This window comes from Symphodus melops (genome assembly GCF_947650265.1).
Source record: "Symphodus melops genome assembly, chromosome: 9".
NCBI classification, from domain to species: domain Eukaryota; kingdom Metazoa; phylum Chordata; class Actinopteri; order Labriformes; family Labridae; genus Symphodus; species Symphodus melops.
The window spans coordinates 10,566,201-10,585,787 of NC_136699.1; the positions used below are offsets into that span (position 1 = coordinate 10,566,201).

At 39.3% G+C, this 19,587-nt stretch overlaps 1 protein-coding gene across 3 annotated transcripts in view; it reads left to right on the forward strand.

Moving 5' to 3' along the window:
* dlg3 (discs, large homolog 3) overlaps positions 1-19,587 on the forward strand; it is a 76,842-nt gene that overhangs the window by 26,695 nt on the left and 30,560 nt on the right. The gene's annotated exons all lie outside the window — the stretch shown is intronic.

Consider the following 19,587-nt stretch of genomic DNA (forward strand, 5'->3'; position numbering starts at 1 on the left):
TCCTCATTTTTGGAGTACTGCTACAGCCACGTGTCACATAGGTGAGATTCAGTTTACAGGTGAAGTGGCCTGAAGCTGCAGATCTATGTGTAGCTGTGATTGTCCTGCTGGAAGCCGAGGCCGCTATGCCTGTGTGATACATATGGTCTTTGTCAGAGGGCCTGCCAGAGCTCAGCCCCATATCAGCTCTCCTGCTCCCCTCTCTGACTCTGTGTGCCTGCCAGGGGAGGAGAGGAGAAAAGAGAAGGGAGGGGGAATACTGTTTGTTTGTTTGCCTGCTTTGTTTTATTTAGAGGTTTTGCTGATCACAGAAGCGACTGGCCTAGAAATGTGAGTGTGCTTTTCAGGCTAGAGTTGACTCCTGATTCAGCGATGGAAGCGTCAGATTTTTCTGTTACAGAGTGAGGAGCGAGGGACGCAGGGCCTTTGATGGAATGAGGCGGCAGTGTTTAATGCTAACCACTGTTGCTGTCAATTTAATTAATCAGACTTCTGTGCTCGATAGGCTTTATTTGCACCTGCAAAAAACTTTTATATGGCTTCTTCTTACAAGCATGTGCTAGCATTTTCAGCAAGGTACACCAGCTCCATCACCCACATCCTGCCGTGGAATATGTGTATACCCAATCAATATCTGAGAAGAGCTGGTCCCTCAGCCTTCTGACTCCTCTTCATTTTTGTGGGGGTGTGTGGGTGCTTTCAACAGCGCTTGTGATTTTATTGCTTTTATTCACCCATATCAGCTGTTATTTTGGTAACACTTTTCATGGTAGTAGTTACAGTTGCAAAGAAACCAGCAATAGCTGTTGGATATTGAATAAAACTTCTAACTATGTCGTGCTTAATCATTCTAAATCGCTTGGACCCGCAGAAGTTTCCTGGGAAAAGGCATTTTATAATGACTAGTTTTGAAACCTAAGTGAATCTGCATGCTTAACTTTGTGAGCATTATTGACCATTTCCATCAATACAGCACAAAATATCACCAGGCACATCTGCCTCACTTCTCTGAAAGCCTTTTATAAATACTGAAATACTTTTTTCCTTCACTAATTATAAAATGATACCTCCATTTTGTTGTTATAAATGCCTTTTAAAATACTACCAATGAAAACCCAAGACTTCCTGCTCAGCTGTTTCACAGTTAGAGACTTCACGTAGATAAAAGAGATCAATCCCTCCCATTCAATACAGGCTTTTAATTTGAAACATCTGCAGGAAGTGTTGCCTTTACTCAATGGTGACTGAACCATTTTTCATAGTGTGATTACACGTAGAAACGGTTGGTTTTAAACACATTTGCATAGAGAACAGAAAGTCAAAGCAGATGAGCTGTTTTGAGTTGATGTGTATTTAAAGAATAGACTGTATAAAACATGGACGTCGTCTCAGTGACATGACCTATTGGTTTTTGGAGTGTACATTTGAAGCCTAAAGAAGGCGGTCGCCATGTTGGAAATACTGTCCCAAAATGACTTTTAATCAACCTAGTAATTGACATAGAATCAGGTCTTAAGCCTCCTGGCAAACAGCTACAATGTGCAAGCCCATCAGTCAGAAAAGCTACAATCCTAATTATGCATAACTCTTACTGTTCATAAAATCCAAATGGAGGAGTTATAAAAAAATCCACCCCCTGTTTAGTGTGGGCTGATAAATAAATGAGCTATTCAGACCAAATTAGTATTGTGCACCAGGCTGTAAACATGTTTATTCCTTATTTTAGGATGTGTATTCGACTTCAATGGCTTATACAATCAATCTCAAGTTGTAACTGGGGGAATTGCAGTTTTTTGCACTTCCCCTTTGCCTTCTTTTTTCAACACAGGTGGTTGTCACTTCAGTTAGCAGTGCTGTGGAAGCTATCATGTTGAACTGAATTCATCATGTGAGCTATCAGTGTTCAAATGTTTTTACCCAACCTAAGAGTTTTTTAAATTCTTCCAATATTTTTATTTTGAAAAGTGCTTCACACTTTTGTGTGATTTCTTTTTTTAACTCACATTTTTGGAAGCACACTCGTACTTCTAGCCTTCAAACAAGACAATGACCAAGCTAGCTAGCTGCCCAAATAGTAAAATGATGTTAACCTTATTCACATGGCAGCGATTTAAGACTCACAATAATGGTAATGCTAACTAGCAGGTGGTTAAGGACTAAGTGACCCAACTACCCGCTAGGTGATATTAGTGTGGAATAGTTCTACAAGACACAATACAAAAGCATCATGTTAGTGAGTAACTGGTTGAAAATCTGTTGTTGAAGAACGGAGAAATAATCTTTGGTGATGCATACATTTATGCACGTTTTTGGGCTTTGATGAAGAGCATTTGCCTCAGTTAATAATTTATTTGTTATCTACAGCTAAATATTCATTGTATGAACTGAAATAAATCTCCTCACACAGGCAGGTGTATTCATGAATGCATGAATGCAGAGGACCCTCACCTCCCCTCCACCAGACCTCCCTGACAACTACAGTTTACCTCTTCTATACTGCAAAACAATCTGCACAGCCCATATCTCACTTTCTGACCTCACTGATGACTGTATTCCATGTAGCTGCTTCTGTTTAGGTTATTATATCTGGTATTATTAATGCTTTATTATTATCATGTCGACTATAGGAGAGTTATTTTTTATATTTCATGTAAAACCTTTTTTTGACTGTGACAAAACAAAAAAAAAGTTTCTTTACGACACAGCACGCTGCATTGTCTTTTATTAAGTAAGACGTCTCTACTGTTAAATATGAGATCAAACAAGAAGCTACAAGAACATTAAAGATAATAAAGTGTAAAACTGTAGAATATTTATTTAATTTTGGAGGTATATTTTTTTAAAGGTTTATATAGGGGCTTTTCTTTGCCTTTATTTTGAGTTAGGACATTGTACAATGTCAAAAATCAGGGAGAGAGAGAGTTGGGGACAGCTAGGGGAAAGGTGTCACAGGTGGGCGTCGAATCCAGGCCTGAGGGATCATAGCCATTGTTTGTTTTTTAGTCAAACTTTATATATTCTTCTCTTAAATCATCATTTAGAAAACAGAATAGTTGATGCTGTTTTTCCCATGTTCTGGGTACCTGTGTTTGTATGTTTATGTGTGTGTTTGTGGAGGACATTTGGCGCAGCAGTGCATTTCTTACCATGTGTAGCTGCTCTGAGTGCCATCTCTGTCTAATGCATTATCCAAGCAGCCCTTCAGCCATTTGGTCTGGCCTCTCATTTCTGTCCGTGTGTGTGCGGTGTGTGCTGTTTTTTCAGTGTTCTTCATTTCTATCATCCCCCTCCTGTCTTCCACTGCCCTTCTCCTCCTCCGCTCTTTCCTTTTTCATGCATCGTACAAATCAAAGGCTTCATTTTCGGATATAGAGCAGAACACAGAGAGGATGCTGCAGCAGCAAACACATTCAGTACTGAGCTTCAGACGATCAGTGGAATTTTATATGTAATGCACATGATGCACTTTACTTTGACATCATCTGTACCTGGCTACTGAACATTTACATCCAAATGAGTTGAATTATAATTGAATGTGGTAATACGTTATACATAATAGTATCTCTGAATAATCTTACATTTCATTGAGCTATTATGTCATCTTGTGTAGAGATCGAGATTTAATGTAATTTTAATCAGGCATCTCATATATATATATATATATATATATATATATATATATATATATATGAAGATTTTGGTCTTCAAATTTCAAGCATAATCTTCGACTTTATTGTTTTCTTGAAACAAATTTTAATAGTCAAACTGTACTCAAGGTTTGACTATTCTCTTGTTTCCTCATCAATTGTTTGACTCAATAATCTGGCTCTGTTCTGATTCTACATAAGCTACATTATCCTGCAGTAGTGTAATAAGCTATATCACCGCATTGGAATATTTAGTAAAAACAAAGACAACCACAGCATGATGTCTGAAACCTGTCTCATATATTATCTGTGGAGTTAGAAATGACCACAAATACAAACAATAGCCCATGTTATGAAAATAATCCTGTCATGATTCGTGCATAAAGATGTAAGAGGTACCTCTAATGGCTTCATTTATTTGGATTAAATATTCCTTCGGACATGACAGTAATCAACACCATTGTGTGTGTGTGTGTGTGTGTGTGTGTGTGTGTGTGTGTGTGTGTGTGTGTGTGTGTGTGTGTGTGTGTGTGTGTGTGTGTGTGTGTGTGTGTGTGTGTGTGTGTGTGTGTGTGTGCGCGTGCGCGTGCGTGCGTGCGTGCGTGCGTGCGTATCCATGTGTAGTATTTTACTATGTACAGACTTTTATGATGATGTAACTGGACATGCTTACTGATGAGTCATTATTTTGTTCCTTCATCATATCACATTGAAGGCAAATGTGGGATAATAAATGTAATCTTTTCTTATCTTTTTTTTGTTTTACTTACATTTTTGGCAAATTTCCAGATGTTGATTGTATCTATGCTTACTCACACTGTGGTTACACCATCACATAAACATGCATTTTTAAACAAAAAAGAAAATATTTTCACTTTTCTCAGTGACCTCTCAGAACCATTTTATATGTACACCTTCTTGGTATGTGAACAGTATAGACGTGCAGCATACAGTATATTATGACAGCATATGTTTGGCTCCCATTGACTTCCTGTTTTTCCTCCTGCTGAGCACACACGATAGGACAGTGAACATTTTCCAGACATATGTCTGTTGTATGTGCACACAGACCTCCAGATGAGCCTAAGAACATGTCCCTCTCCTTATTATCAGTCTTTATTTCTATCAGTGATTATCCGTTCCATCTACCCATCGAGAATGGGAAAACAGAAGCGCACATCTCAATCAACGAGAAGGAGATAAACAGAGAGCCTGCCCTCGCCTTGGTTTCCGATACTCACAACACAAACAATCCCAGTTTAATATCATATTCGTATCTGCTTACTCTATCAAAGACATCACTGCCTTCATATTGCTTTAATGTATTTATTACTTCCTGTTTTCATATGTGTGGCTGTGCTTTTTCCCCCACAATGAAACACAACCATTTTCAATATGAGCCAAATCTAAACTGTCAAGTCATTTCTCATGTCATTCTTTAGCCTTCATCTGTGTTGATTATGATTTTATAGAATAAAACCTGTTGTGGATGATTTTACCTATGACTTTCTGAAGAAATGGTTTTGTGGGCGTTTGTGTGTACAGTGTGCTGCTGTCTTGCTGGTAGTAAAAAAAAAAAAAAAAAAAGTCCCTCCCCTTTCACTGTGACCCATGAGATCTTCACTGAAAAGAAAAAATACAGTATATGCACCAGTCATTGAGTGAGACAACATTTTGTTGATAGGGTTTGAACAGTTGACTGTCAAATTGCCAAATGATGTCCCATTGATGTCCAGATAAGGGGGAGGGACATTGTTGCGTTATGGCTCAGTGACCCTCAATTAAAACGCGAATAGCTTCATAGATGCTCATATCTTACAGTCACAAATATTTAGTGTATCACAATGAAACATTTTACAATAAGCTAGGTGCAGCTAGCTTTGTGCCTTTTAAGGTCGTCTTGCAGCCATTAAAGGAACATAGCACTTGAAATCTTTCACTTGGCAGCGTCATTGTTACTTTGATACAGTAACAACAACTTCATACACGATCGCTGTTATTGTCTTTACTTGTTGGCGTGTTGTTGTTGTTGTTGTGGTAATTTGGTGAAGTTTTGTATAATTGACTGTTACAATAAGTGCATAGTTGCCCGGACAGACCCATAGCTGTGATGGGTCAGTAATTCAGTCCCTAACACTTAACACTATGAAGTCACATACAGCTACATCACAGCGATGGGTCAGTCCGGGCAACTTTTTTTTCTTTTTCTTTTATTTATTAAGACTGGAAGTCGCTGCTTGGTATGAACTCCATATTACACTCCATAACCTCCATATATTTATGCTCAAAATGCAGCCAAATCTCTGCCACATCAGTGAAACAAACTGTATGTCCTTTAATCCAAGCTATAATCCTTGCTATGCATCCTGTATACTATTATTAGTTTTTATAGACTTAAAAAGGATTACGTTCTGTTTTACAATCATCTGTTCAAAAGGTCTCCTGCTACCTTTCACTGATGACACAAAGAGCTGCCTTGAAACTGACAGCCCACAGTCTGAGAGACACGTAAGGAAAGAACAAAGAAGATATGTTGTGTTTTAGTGTGCTTTACATATAGCAGCCAGAAATAAATCAGGACACATACTTTATTTGAAATGCCACTGTCATTGTTGCTTCATAAGAAGGGATGGCTTGCTTTCATGAATTATTAAAATGCTGCAAGATGTCTTTTTATCCAGACTGCTCCATCAGGTGAAGAAGGACTGGATGGGCTGGATGAGATTGGTAATTTTAAACAATAGAAAGAAGAAAAAAAAAACAGCAGACCCTTTGATCCTATGGATGTGAGGTTAAGGCCGGTCAACCCCATTGTTGGTGCTTTTGTTTGTTGCTTTTTAATAAAAGCAGCAATTAATAATTAAGAGAGACGAGATATATTCTGCAATATATTCCTATCATGTTGTTCAAATATTGCATATAAGCAATAAAAGGTTATCATTGGTTTGATCATGTTTACATTAAATGTATCCCTAAAAAAGTACTAAATCACATTTTACATCGTTATGAAAGGCTTTTAAGTATAGGATGGAAACTGCCGTAGGTAGTAAAATTGCTCCTGTGTTCAGATTGTCGATGAAAAGAAGCAACTTCAAGCCCTCCCTGATCGTAAACAAGTGAGCGTCTTTTCAGTTGTCAGTTTGGGCTGTGATGATGCAAGAGAGGATGTTGGGGGGGATTAGGAGAGGAGACGGCAGAGAGGGAGCAATGGGAAGGAGGGAGATCATCAAGAAATAAGAGGTGTGGATGCGAGCAAGAAGGAGGAAGAGGAATAAAAGGGAAAAGGAGGAGGAGGAGGAGGGGGAGGGCAGATAGGAGCATGTGCTCAGACACAGCCCTGTGTGTTGCCATGGTGCAGGCTCAGTCAGAGCTGCACAGTAGCTTTGCTGCTCAGCTAGCTAATTACCACCAGACTGCAATGTTGATACTAAGGCGGCCAAAGCCTTCTGGATTTCCCCAAGTCTTTTTTTTTTTTTTTTAATGCCGCATTGAAACTTGAGCAAAAGTCACAGGATAACTTATCTGTTAATGTGAGGAAAATGTATCCACACTGACAAAAAAAAGGAATGCATGAAGTGTATGTGTTGCACTCGGCTGTTGAACACTGTAGTGGTGCTCTGATGTGTCAGCGATGCCACTTGCGTAATATAAAAGGAAGCTACATTGTCTGCAGACTGCTGCCGCTCTCTGAGAGGCTGCAGATCCTGATCGCTCTGCTTATAAAACCCAATATGGGCCATTGTGGATTAATATTCACCATTAGAATTTCCAATTATGTAATCAGCCAAATCCAAGCTCTGCATATGCTCACTAGAGTTTCTCAGCAGGCAGGGATGCACATAGGGAGGGGAGTGAGAGAGAGAGTGAGAGGAAGGAGGAGGGGGTCTAAAAAGGAGGAGTGATGTGACATCATTTCGTGCTACGAGAAATCATTTTAATTTTATTTTATTTTTTTGGTTGGGGGGAAAGGGTTGAAAAGCATTACATATTTCCTTTAGTATTAGGGATGATTAGTCATATAGTTGATTAGCTAATAATTTTACATTTGATTGGCATCAATTTTGATAAATAGTAGTTTCACTTTACATTTTTAGCAAAATCAATCTCCTCCATGATAACACAATGTAATAACATCTAGGTCTGTTAGTTTTACAAATACATGAGGAACAAGTCAACTGAGATTCAACAAACCAACAATCAATATTTTGATAAGCAAAATAACCAAAAAAATAACCCATTATAAAACTCATTCTCATGTGAATGTATATTATTCAATTCACTGTTAATGATAAATCAGAGAAAAGCCGTCCTATTTAGAAAGTTTAGTCTAATAGACCTGTGTTAGTGTATTCATATTTAGTGAGAGTGGCTGGAGTCTGTATAGTCTGTCCAACATAACAAGTTGACTGTGTTTAACAGCCAGCTGGTTACTGTGCTTCATAACAGGCACCTCTGTTGAAGACTCTCCAGGCTTCAAGCTTTGACTGTTTTCTGATCGGTGTTTGTGTTATCCAATAAGGCGGCTGCTCTAATCTCTGCTGAGACATGTTCTTTTTGGGACGGTGTGTCGTGCCTGAACAGTACCGGAGGTGGGCAGAAAAGAAGGGCAAATCTGGACCCACGACAGGAGGCAGATTGATTTGGCAATCACCAAAGTGCTACAAACGTTTCAAACAATGCCCTGTTTTTTCCCCTCTGCTGTTTGGCGCTAAATCCATCAGCATATGGATAAATGTGCTCATGTATTCGTAACTATCACAGGGAAACTAGAGCTTGTTTCTGTTGCCTCGCCCGTTGTCCTACTTACTGTAATTCTTTATCACTTTCAACACCTACACTTATTGTGAGCCAAAACTCAGCACGGGTTGTGAATGGAGATATGTGAACATGTGGGCGTTCCCAAATGGAGCTTATAGAACAGCATGAAACCTTAGCCATGACAGGAGGATATCTGCTGCTGTTAGTACAGACTGGCTGAACCCCTTGGGAGGTTTGGACCAATGGGTTCATTGGGATTGGGTCAAGGTTTGCCTTGTTATTTTCACTGGACTATTTTTATTTCTGTCAGTGGTTTTATCGCTGTCTCATGATTTTGATTTGTGAACCAGCACACGCTGAAGAGATGACGCTTCCATTTGTTCTTGTCTGAAATATCACATTTAAAGAAAACCGAAAAACAGTTTGAAATAGATAATCACTCGAGAACAAAGGCCGTGTTCAATTTGTGTTTTCCATGAAAGGAAATGAAGGTAAAATTACCTTGTTTTTTCTTTTTGCTAAAAAATGCATCAGATGGTTTTCATGTTCCCCTCGGCCCAAGGGTATAAAGTGTTTGTTATATCACAAGGTTCATGAAGCAGAATCACAGTCCAATGTTCCCAATTAAAAGAAAGGTCTAAAACAGGATTCTAATTTAAGCTCTGAAGATTGTGTTTTAGGATACTCAGGAAAAGAATGAGTAAAAAGAAGGTGGCAGAGTTGAATCAGAGCAGAGAGCTCACACAGCAATGAGAACCATCAGGTGTGTTTTTTAGTTGTTTCAGGTGGTTAATTTTTATGTTGCTAGCTTTAGCTCCAGTGAAATACTTTTCTAAATTCCTGTAGTCAATAAGATTGGATGTTAGAAGAGAGTTAAGACAAATGGAGATTAACATTGGTTTAAAGGAATAGTTTTACATTTAGGGGGTAATCTATTCACTTTCTATCCGAGAGTTAGAAGAAAACCACTCTCAGGTTTATCCAGTAAATATTCTTGTTTTTAGCTGAACCAAGCTCGGTGTTCCTGTTTTATTACTAAACTGTCATTTGCCTTTGAAAACAATCATATCATGTAACTTTCTAAGCAAATAAAGACAATGTATAGCTTTAATACACAAGGTTCGCCTTGTAGGTTTGTAATACAAGAGACTGTAAATTGATGTTCTAGTTTGACTGTAGTTTTAAAGTTTTATTTTTATAGAAGAGTACTCATTGTTTTGTAAAGTATATTTGAGTGACTTTAGCCTAAAATCATGAAACTCAATCGTCTGTAAGGACATCCCAGTCTGTCAATTGCATGGCACATTTCTGTTTTAAAAAAAACAACCTTAAAAATACTTTTTATGCTGAAACAAATAACAAGGGGTATTTTGATCTACATATTTATGTATTCTCTAAGGCAGAAAGCCCAGGGGGGGAATTGTTGCACACATCAATTGGCCTTACAGCTGCTAAAAGAGCTGAATGTGAGAAACTGACACAAAGCGACAACCCATAACTGCTAGCCAGCTCTTAAGTAAGTAAGTGCATAAGGGGGAATGGGCATAAACATTTGATAAAGAATTTGATTGGACCTGAAGTTAGCTTTGCTCCCAGGTGCAGGATGACTCATCCTCTCTTCAAGTGTTTTCAGGAAATGAGAAACTTAAAATAATTATAAAGAAGAACTATGAAAGAGATGGGCATGTCAAGTTTCTGACGATCAGTGCAAAACCTTTTTGATGAAAAAATCTGCCTCTATTTCGAACTGACTCGTGCAGTCCTTTGTTTCCTTTCCTGTGGCTCATCCTTTCATCTCCCAAAGTGATGCCAGTAGTCTCCATAAAAATGTAGATAATCTGGAAACATGCAGATTAATTGTTGGGTTCTTATTTTACCTGCCAGTAGTGAAGTGCCTCCCCTTGTCATGACAAAATGAGATGTTTACAGACAAAAATCCTCTTTTCTCCATGATGCCACCACTGCATAAATACTACACCCTCGTTGACCAAAAAGGCAACGTGATACCGGTGAGAGCATCAAAATGGCAGCGCTAGGTTGTTTGAGGTTGTTGTGCACTGTCACCGATACTGAGTGTGAGTGTGAGATCCAAAACACCAGAGAGGAATGAGCTTAGCAGCTCTCTAAGCTTAGCAACAAGGGGGTAGCAACTAGTCAAGAGCTGTGAGGTAACACGCTGCAGTGACCTCTGATGTAGAGGAAGCAGTGGGGGCGGGATTATGTGAGGCATACTGATGACACTCACTCATGACAGGCTTCCTTCATGCTAACTTTCACCATAGCTGTTAGTTAAGCCTCCTGGTGTTGGCTCTGCGGTTGTGATATTAGTGACTGTTGCAAATTAGCAGCACAGTAATGGACATAGCTGCTCATAGCAATGAACAGTGCAACTCATTATTTTTGGAAATCAACTAATAGATAAACCTGCTGCAATTTTAACCAAATACAAACACACCCGTGAGTTATTTTTCGGTTTAAGCCTCACACGCGCACACGCACTGTCATGTTTACACCTGATAAATTGTCAGCCGACTTGTAGAAAGCCTCCTAGAGCGACATAGTCATGAATATTCATTACACTAAGTACTTTCCCCTCTGTGGCTGCCTCTCATGAAGGTCAAACTAGCCAGCTCTGTGTGGAGCTGCCCAGCATGGCATAGAGGTAAGCCAGAGCATGCTTTTGTTATATTACATAAAAATGAGGAGGGAGCGCTGATGACATCTGTGACTGGCTATTAATTATGGTTTCATGAATGTGCGCCTGTGCTGTGTATGTGTTTGTGTGTGTGTAAAGGGGGGGGGGGGGGTATAGTTATAACGCTAAATCATAGCAATCAAATCAGAAAACTTTAATGGAGCAGTTTATGGGGGGACTCATTAATTTCTGTGTGGCAGCCATATTGGTATGAAAAACCTTGCGTTGTAGCACGAGAGAAGGAGCTGTTGACCTTTTCTGCTGTTGGATTTTTCTTTTTTTTCATTACGTCGTGTTATTCGGCCTTTGTTCCAGACAAACAATGCCTCATCAAGGTTCAGCAGGCTTTGTGTAAAACATCTTTCGCTGTCATGTGTTCATCCTTCTCAGCTCCATCCTTCCAACACTTCTCTCACCTTGCCTCTCTCCTTTCCTCTTCCCTCCAGCACAGGGGCCACAGCATGAATGAGATGTTGGGTGCATGGTAATTGAGTCAGTATTGATTGGACTGCAGCGTGGCCTACGAGAGGCCAATGGGAGCCGGGGGGATCAGAGGGGGACTAGCACTGAAAGTGTCTCACATCCCACAACATAAATGCAGTACAACTACAACATGAGGTGTTTTTCCTTGTTCTCCTATGTGCTAGGTTAGCTCTGATTGTAGGCCTCCTTCAGTGTTGCCTGTATCATTTGACTGTCTGGGTGCATCATCTGTGCAGGGCTGACTGTCATATTTCACTGACATGTCACACAGGAGACAGAGCTGCCATGTCGGTGAGCTTAGCAAGGAAGGAAGTGATGTGGAAATGTTTGCTAAGGAGGGAGGGGTTGTTGCCCTGTCAGCATGCCGTCACTCTGCACATGCTGAACTCTCTCATTCCTTCTCTGCACTGTACCTGCGATGACGAAGGAGGTTTAAAAACACAGCAAGGAATGACTTGCTGCACAAATCATGCAGGATTAGATGTTCATTTTCTAAATGTTCATATTTTCTTGTTTGGTTTGATTATATTGGGCTGGTCTGGATGTTTGGGTACAGTATTTTTTTGGTAATGAATCCCATCAGTGGTAAGCATACTAAAGGAAATTTACTGTATTGTATGTGTAATATTATTAATTAGACCTAATTCATGTGTTGGATTGTACAAGGCTAATAATTCTGCACTCTTCAATATATCACTGATATTGATGCAACTCGCACATTTGTATGATAAATAAATGGCCATGCTGGTAGAAAAAGGTAGAACCAGCTAGCCAAATTCTTTTAGAAGCTAACAAAATAAAAAGTGTTTTCTTAAGCAATTGTGAACTAAAGTATTTAATGATGTGCTTTCGACTGTGGCAAGCTAGCTGCTTCAGTTAGCCATTCGAACATTGTAGCTTTATTTTTGTAAAGATATAAATTATCTTCACCTGACAGCAAATAAAAAGGATATTTCCCTAAAATGACATTTTCCTTTATTCTGGATCTAATAAGTGCTTTCAGCTGGTTCATGTGCATCAAGTCCTCACGGTTCTCATCTTTAATACACATACACCTAGCTATGTGCAACTCTACCTTTCTGACACAACTGCAGCCATTACTTTGTCTGTCATTTCTTTATTTAAGACAACATGTATGGATTTGGAAGGGAGTGTGTATGTATCAGTGTGTGTGTGTGTATGTGTGCTTGTGTGTGTGTGTGTGTGTGTGTGTGTGTGTGTGTGTGTGTGTGTGTGTGTGTGTGTGTGTGTGTGTGTGTGTGTGTGTGTGTTTGTAACAGGCAGCACTGAAGGCAGTCAGGCACATCAAGCCCATGGCCATGCATGTAAAAGCACAGAGCTGCATAAACTGCAGTGAGAGCCCTGAGAGGTGAAGCTGGGGGGGAGGCGGCAAAGCAAGCTTGTCGGCCAATACTGTGTGAGTGCCAGTTACCATGGGAACACATTGATTATTTAACAATTGGGATGAGGCCTGTGCCCTGCACTTGCAGAGGTTCAGTGGGAATCTTTGTGGCTTTTACTGTCCTTAGGGTCTGCAGCCGATTGAGTGGTGTGTGTGTTGCGACGCTAAGAGGACATGATAAACACCCAATGTGATGCTGAGAGACAAGAGACAGACACACAACTGACAGAAGAGCAAGATGATAGATTGATGAATAGGAAGCTATTGTGAACAGATGGGTGGATGAGACGAGGGAGTAAGAGAAATAAATCTCTGTGGCGGCTGAATTTCCATCACTTCTTGTGGTCAGCAGGGACTTGTTGTAATGGTCTCATGCTGGGGAAGCAGTCTGGACTCTTTGTCATTGTGTGGACTTTGTCTCCAGCTTACTCACTTACTTCCATATCCCGACATTAACAGTATCCATATTGTGCCTATACAGTAAACCTGAAAGAATTACTGGGAAAAAAGCCTTTCAGTGTTTTCTGTTTTCTAGGGGTTAGAGTTATTTTATTGCAATAGTATTCAGATTTGGTTCGTCTTGAACAAGTGTCAGTAACAAACATACAATCTGGATACTCTGCGCTTGGAATCTGGTACCATCGCTTGTTAGGAAACAGACAAAATGATTAAGTGCAGGTGCAAATTCCTGTAAAATCCCCTTAAAATGTTAAGTGATTTGAGATCAGATACACTCAAACTGTGATCACATCTTAGTCAGCTACACATACTTTCCTTACATGGTGACAGCATTATTAGAGAAAAACCCTGTGCAAGATATAATATTATATACAATCTATAATAATAGAGTTTGTCATACATTCTGCCACAAATCAAATTTGATATGATTTATTTTAGGCACGTCTTTCTGAAAAAAGTGATACACCAGCTCATCTTATGTTCTCTGTAAGTTATGATCCTCCTATGATCTGAAAGATACATTCCAGATAATAGGAATACTCATAATAATGTAATGTGTAAATTGGAATGGAGATTTGGAGATTATTATCCAGGTTTAGTCAATAATGATAAAAACCACACGTTAATATAAGGTGTCAATAAGGTTGTCTCGGCGAATTCTCAAGAGCTACAGTATGTGAGGAAACATGTAATATATGCGAAAAGATCATTATCCAGGTGTTTTTTCATGCTAACATTTTCAACAGTAAATATTAAAGCCGTTTTAAGTGGTTTTACTTGTTCTTTCAGTACAGAGCCATAACAATGAAAAGGTCAGACTTTCTAGCCACAAGCCGTCTGTTTCTACCTTACAAAAATGATGCTATCGGGGATGTGCAAAAAAACGGCAGTTCCTCAAGACTGACTGCAAAAGCACTGGGAGACACATTTTAACTACAGAAATTAAAATGTTTACAGCCTTGTACAAAAAAAAAAGATTTCGGCGTTTCTCTGCACAGATTGGACGGGAAATGAATGTTTGTGTGTCTTGTCCTTTTTGATTTTAGAGTTATGTATATTTGTAGTGTGACTGATATGACTGCAAGTGGGCACGTTGTAGCGGTTTACAGTACCAAGAGGCTCATGGCTCGCCTCAGCTCTTTGCCTATTACCATGTTTACCAAAAGTTGGGTTGAAACAAAAGTTTCTGCCGTATATGGCTAGGGCCATTATTGGGCTTAAACCTTTCAGTAACCAATGGATGACATCACTAACACTACATCTATTTTTCTACATTCTTTGAATCTGACCCACATTCACCTTCATACTGACATTCACCCACTTCCTGTGTTACATCATTCTGCTAGAGACTGCTTCTGTCTTTATCTCTGTGATCTTGAACCTGCCAGATGTGTCATCTGAGGGCATCAATATACCACCAACAGATCCTATATCTATTCTGTCACACTAAGGATGGGGAGCTTATTTTCGCTTATTATGGTTATTACAAATGTATGTGTTCCAGGATGTAAATTATATACACTTTGAGCACATTACAAATTATTTTTCCGAGCCCTTAGATTAATCAAAAACATACACCATAGAAATAAACAAATCAAAGGGAGTAAAAAACCATAACTGAAAGTAAAACCACATTTTCTACAAACATTCACAAACTGGCTGGCTGAGGCTACTGTCCTCAACGTTGGGCGGTCCGGGTTCAAATCCAGCCAGTGGCTCCTTTCCCGCTTGTCAAACCCCACTCTCTCTCCCTGTTTTCCATCTCTGTCCACTGTCCTACAATAAAGGCATAAAAAAAAAAAAAAAATCTGGCTGGCTACAAAAAACAAAAGCTCAGACTTTAAGCTTTTCGTTTTGTGTCACCGAACCCAACTGTCTTCGAGCTACATCCTAGCTAATTCTAATATTAGCATGGTTTTGTCTGAATGTTGTTGTTGACAGATGAATGGTAGCATTCTATAGAACTATCAAGTAATTTACTTTAACCTTTAACTTTGGTTGATTTGCTACAGTTCATCTTCCTTTCGATCATTGTACAGCCAAGACGCTGAGAAATGCTTACGATTTGTCAGATTAGCAGCATTTCAACACAGCAGTGTGGATTGTAACAGCATTTAAGCTTCCAGGCTTGAGTGTTACATCAGAGGAAAATTGCCACAGTGTTGAGATTGTCTAGGTCGCCAAGGTCAAATGTAATGATCTTTTATCAGGTGTACTCTCCTCTGGACAGCAGGTGAGCTTGTATTAAAACAAGAGAGGGAAAGGAAGGACCGTAAATCCAATCCAATCCAAGTTGTGTCTAATTTCCAAACGTAACACAAGCCCATGTTGAGCCTACATCTATTGAGATAATCTCCTGTTATTCTTGTTGTTTGCTTGTTATGTGATATTCAGATAGATGGATTACGCAGCCATGCAGGATAAGTCTGCTGTTTCCTCCGATTGATGGGTTTACGGTCTTTTAGCTGCGCTTGTAGGTTCACTGATCCCGTTGAACAGCATTTTTCTACTATGATACTTATGATAAGCACTGCAGGCGTCCATCTGTAGCAGGTGTATTTTGTCACATGTGGGCTCAGTCGAGGATTCAGAAGCTTTAGTCTGTCAGTCACCAGGGGACAGTAGTAGCCAATGTATTCCCCTGTGTCACCCTCGGGCTGTTTCATCATTTCTCGCCGTATGTGCTTTGGTTTCAAGGGGTTTTCATTCACAATAGACTGTCACTAACATGGCTGCTGTGCAAACAAATTACAGATGCTTTTCTATTTTTTTTACTATCAAACCCTCTGCGAGAGTTGGGGCATGTGTTACGAGTTGGCTTCTTAGATAAAAGAGGGGCACAACGTGAAAAGCATTCCTGAGAAATGTGCAAACACAAGCAGAGACGTGAGCATCTGCTGGTCCATATGCAGATTACAACCAAGGCCTGATTGTGCTGACTGGGAGGGAGCGGGTGTGGAAGGTAGTGGGGTTCAGCCACAGCTGTCCAGAGTCATAGTGCATCACCACCCAGCAGAGTGGGTCAAATCTGTAGCTCCTGTTTATCTGGAGAGCATCATTAAAGGAGAATTCTCTCGATTAGAAGTAGTGGAGGATTGAAAAGATACCTGAGCAGCTTATGAGGAGGTGAATGATTTAAATCAAAGGACTCTGTCTTTGACTACTGGAAACAGTCTTGCAGCCTTGTGCAACTCGATTGACTCTGGTGGCGTTTAAATACTGCTCAAGTTATTTCATATTAGCTGTTGGCAGAATGCATCTCTTTAATAGGATGTCATTTTATATCATGACAGCTGGGTTTTGAATATGAACAAAATATGTTTTCCATCAACTGATATCGGTTTATAACTGAAAATGATTATATATTGTTTGTGCAATGGAACCTATAACTATATATTATTGGATTTATTATAGTATTCTGTGAGTCTTTTAATCCGCTAAATGGCACTTTGTGTTTTATTTTCGTAGCTTGACTTCCTCTGAATTTCATTGGCTTTTTTGAACAAGACATACAATCTTTTAGGTTAATATTCCAATAGATATTACATTTAAATATCTATTATATCATATATCTATGTGTGTGTATGTGTGTGTGTATACATGTATATATGTATATATACATATATACGTATATATTCATATTCATTCAATTTAAAACTATGAGAAGTAGGGCATATGATTTTGGTCGGTTCACTAGACAGTTGTTTGTGACTCTTGATGAAAATTCAGAAATTCACTTTCAGAAACAAAATTACCGAATTAAAGTGAACACAGGGTGATCATTTTGGAATCTCAGAGCAGAACTGAAAATCAATGTATCATAATGTCATAATCTAAGTTTTAACTATCAATCAATCATTCCATCGATCTTTATGTGTATAGCAGCAATTTATAGAGACATTTATGTCAAGAAACTTCACATAAAGAGCAGGTCTACACTGTACCACTTTTTTATTTCTTATAGAGACCCAGCATAATTCCACCATGAGTAGATCACTCAACAGGATTTAACAGTAATGGTGAGGAAGAACTTTAGTCATGTACATCTAGTTTTGTACTTATTGTTGAATCATTGACAGATAATAATAATAATTTACACTTTATTAATCCCACGAGGGGAAATTCGGTTTACACTCTGTCTAACACACACACAGGCCAAGATACACACTCATGCACAAACAGGGTTCTAGTGACATGCATTAATGGAGAGGTCTCAGAGTGAGGGGGCTGCCCACAGCGAGCGCTCCAGAGCAGTTTTGGGGTTCGGTGCCTTGCTCAGGGGCACCTCGGCAGTGCTCAGGAAATGGACTGGCACCTCTCCAGCTACCAGACCAGTTTCCGGACTTGGTCCGTGCCGGGACTTGAACCGGCGACCCTCCGGTTCCCAACCCAAGTCCCTACAGACTGAGCTACTGCCGCCCCAGATATCACAGCAGGTCCAAAATATACAGGCAAATAGCACAATAACACAGCAAACATTCAAATTGAATTTCAGGGGTGGCGTTTGTTAAGATAGGGAGTTAGTGATTTTCTCGTCAGTGTTGGACCTCAGGAAAAGTAAGGTCCCCAAGCAGCGCTGTCAGCATTCCTTCACCCACACAGCTCAATCACATCAATAAAGCATAGACGACCACTGTGCTAAACTAAAGGACAGCCATGATGCTGCTCCTAAACCATCCTCCTCCTCCTTTGTCTCTTTTATTTCCTCTCTGCCAGCTTTCCTCTCACGTCTCAGCTCAGAACCTCTTCAGCTGCTCTGCAGGCCGGAGGTGGAAAATGAAACACCAGGTGGCACAAAAGAGCTGAGCTGGAAACTAAATTTAGCTGAGCTCTTGTGAATAAGATTAAACTGGGTTTTAAAGGATGCTACGATCACTATGCAATGACACGGGCCGAGAGGTTGACTTCAATTCACTTCTAAGTCTTTAATTGAGCCCAAAGAAAACCAAAAACATGAATAGAAATCAAGGTCTTCACAAAGTTTTCATATCACAGAGAGAAGCATCAAGAACAGCATTTTCATCATGCTGGGTGAAGAAAAGTCCTGAATATTCTAAATAGATTTTTCACTTTACAAACAAAAGCAGCAATTCTCCACAAAGCCAATATAATTTGATCTGGTTATCTTTTTTTTTTTTTTTTTTTTTTTTTTTAAGTATCAAGACATTTTCAGGAAAAAAAAATCCAAATACACAACTTTGCCAACAGCTCAGTGTTATAACTACTGATTTCTTTTATCACTCTAGCAGTTGGAGATCCAATGGGATTTGCTTTGTAAGGATATAAAAGTGAGAATGGCAGCAGATGCTCATCCTGATTTGTATTGACAATTTTCTATCATTATAAGCTTACAAGTTAATTGGCAGATTGTTTATCACCCGTTATTAATGAATATCCATGTAATGAGATATTAAACACATATCTGAGACTGCAACTAATAATCATGTTGTCATGAGGCTGACTACTTGTTGGTTATTTATGGCTTAAATATCTTGTCCTGACAGAAACCTAACAAAATGTTTCAGAGACCTAAGCAACATTTTTTGATTTTGTTTTACAATTGATCCAAATTAAGGAAACTTTGATATTAATAAAAAAAACTCTTATATTTATATTAATTTGGATTTTCTTGTATAGTCATCAATAAATCAATTAAACCATTACCAATATTTTTGTGGGATAATTCTCTGTAATTTAACCAATAGGGTTATGAACCAATCGCATTAAAGTGATGCTAAATCTGATCTCATCAAATATCATTTAGACATTCTCTGCCTTGTGTGTATTAACACTTTAACTTCATGGGGGCTATAAAGTTATAATTAAAAAAAAGCGATAATACATTGTGTTATTTCTGTGTGTGAAACAGACAGACAGGTTTATATGGGATAAATGTAACGTCCCTATGGCAAGCTGGTTTGATTTACAAGTTGACTGCAGGACGTCTGGCTGTGTAGTTTAATAAGTAGTAGTCTCTCTGCCCCAGTCCTCATTCGAAGTCCTCACACCTTTTCAACGATCCGCCCATCACACACAAACGCACGTACACAAACATACACACCCAGCCCCAAGGAGATTCAGCCACTGTTCCCATGGCATTCGTTCACTTGCTTACAAGTGAGAGTGTGTGTACCACTTCTGTG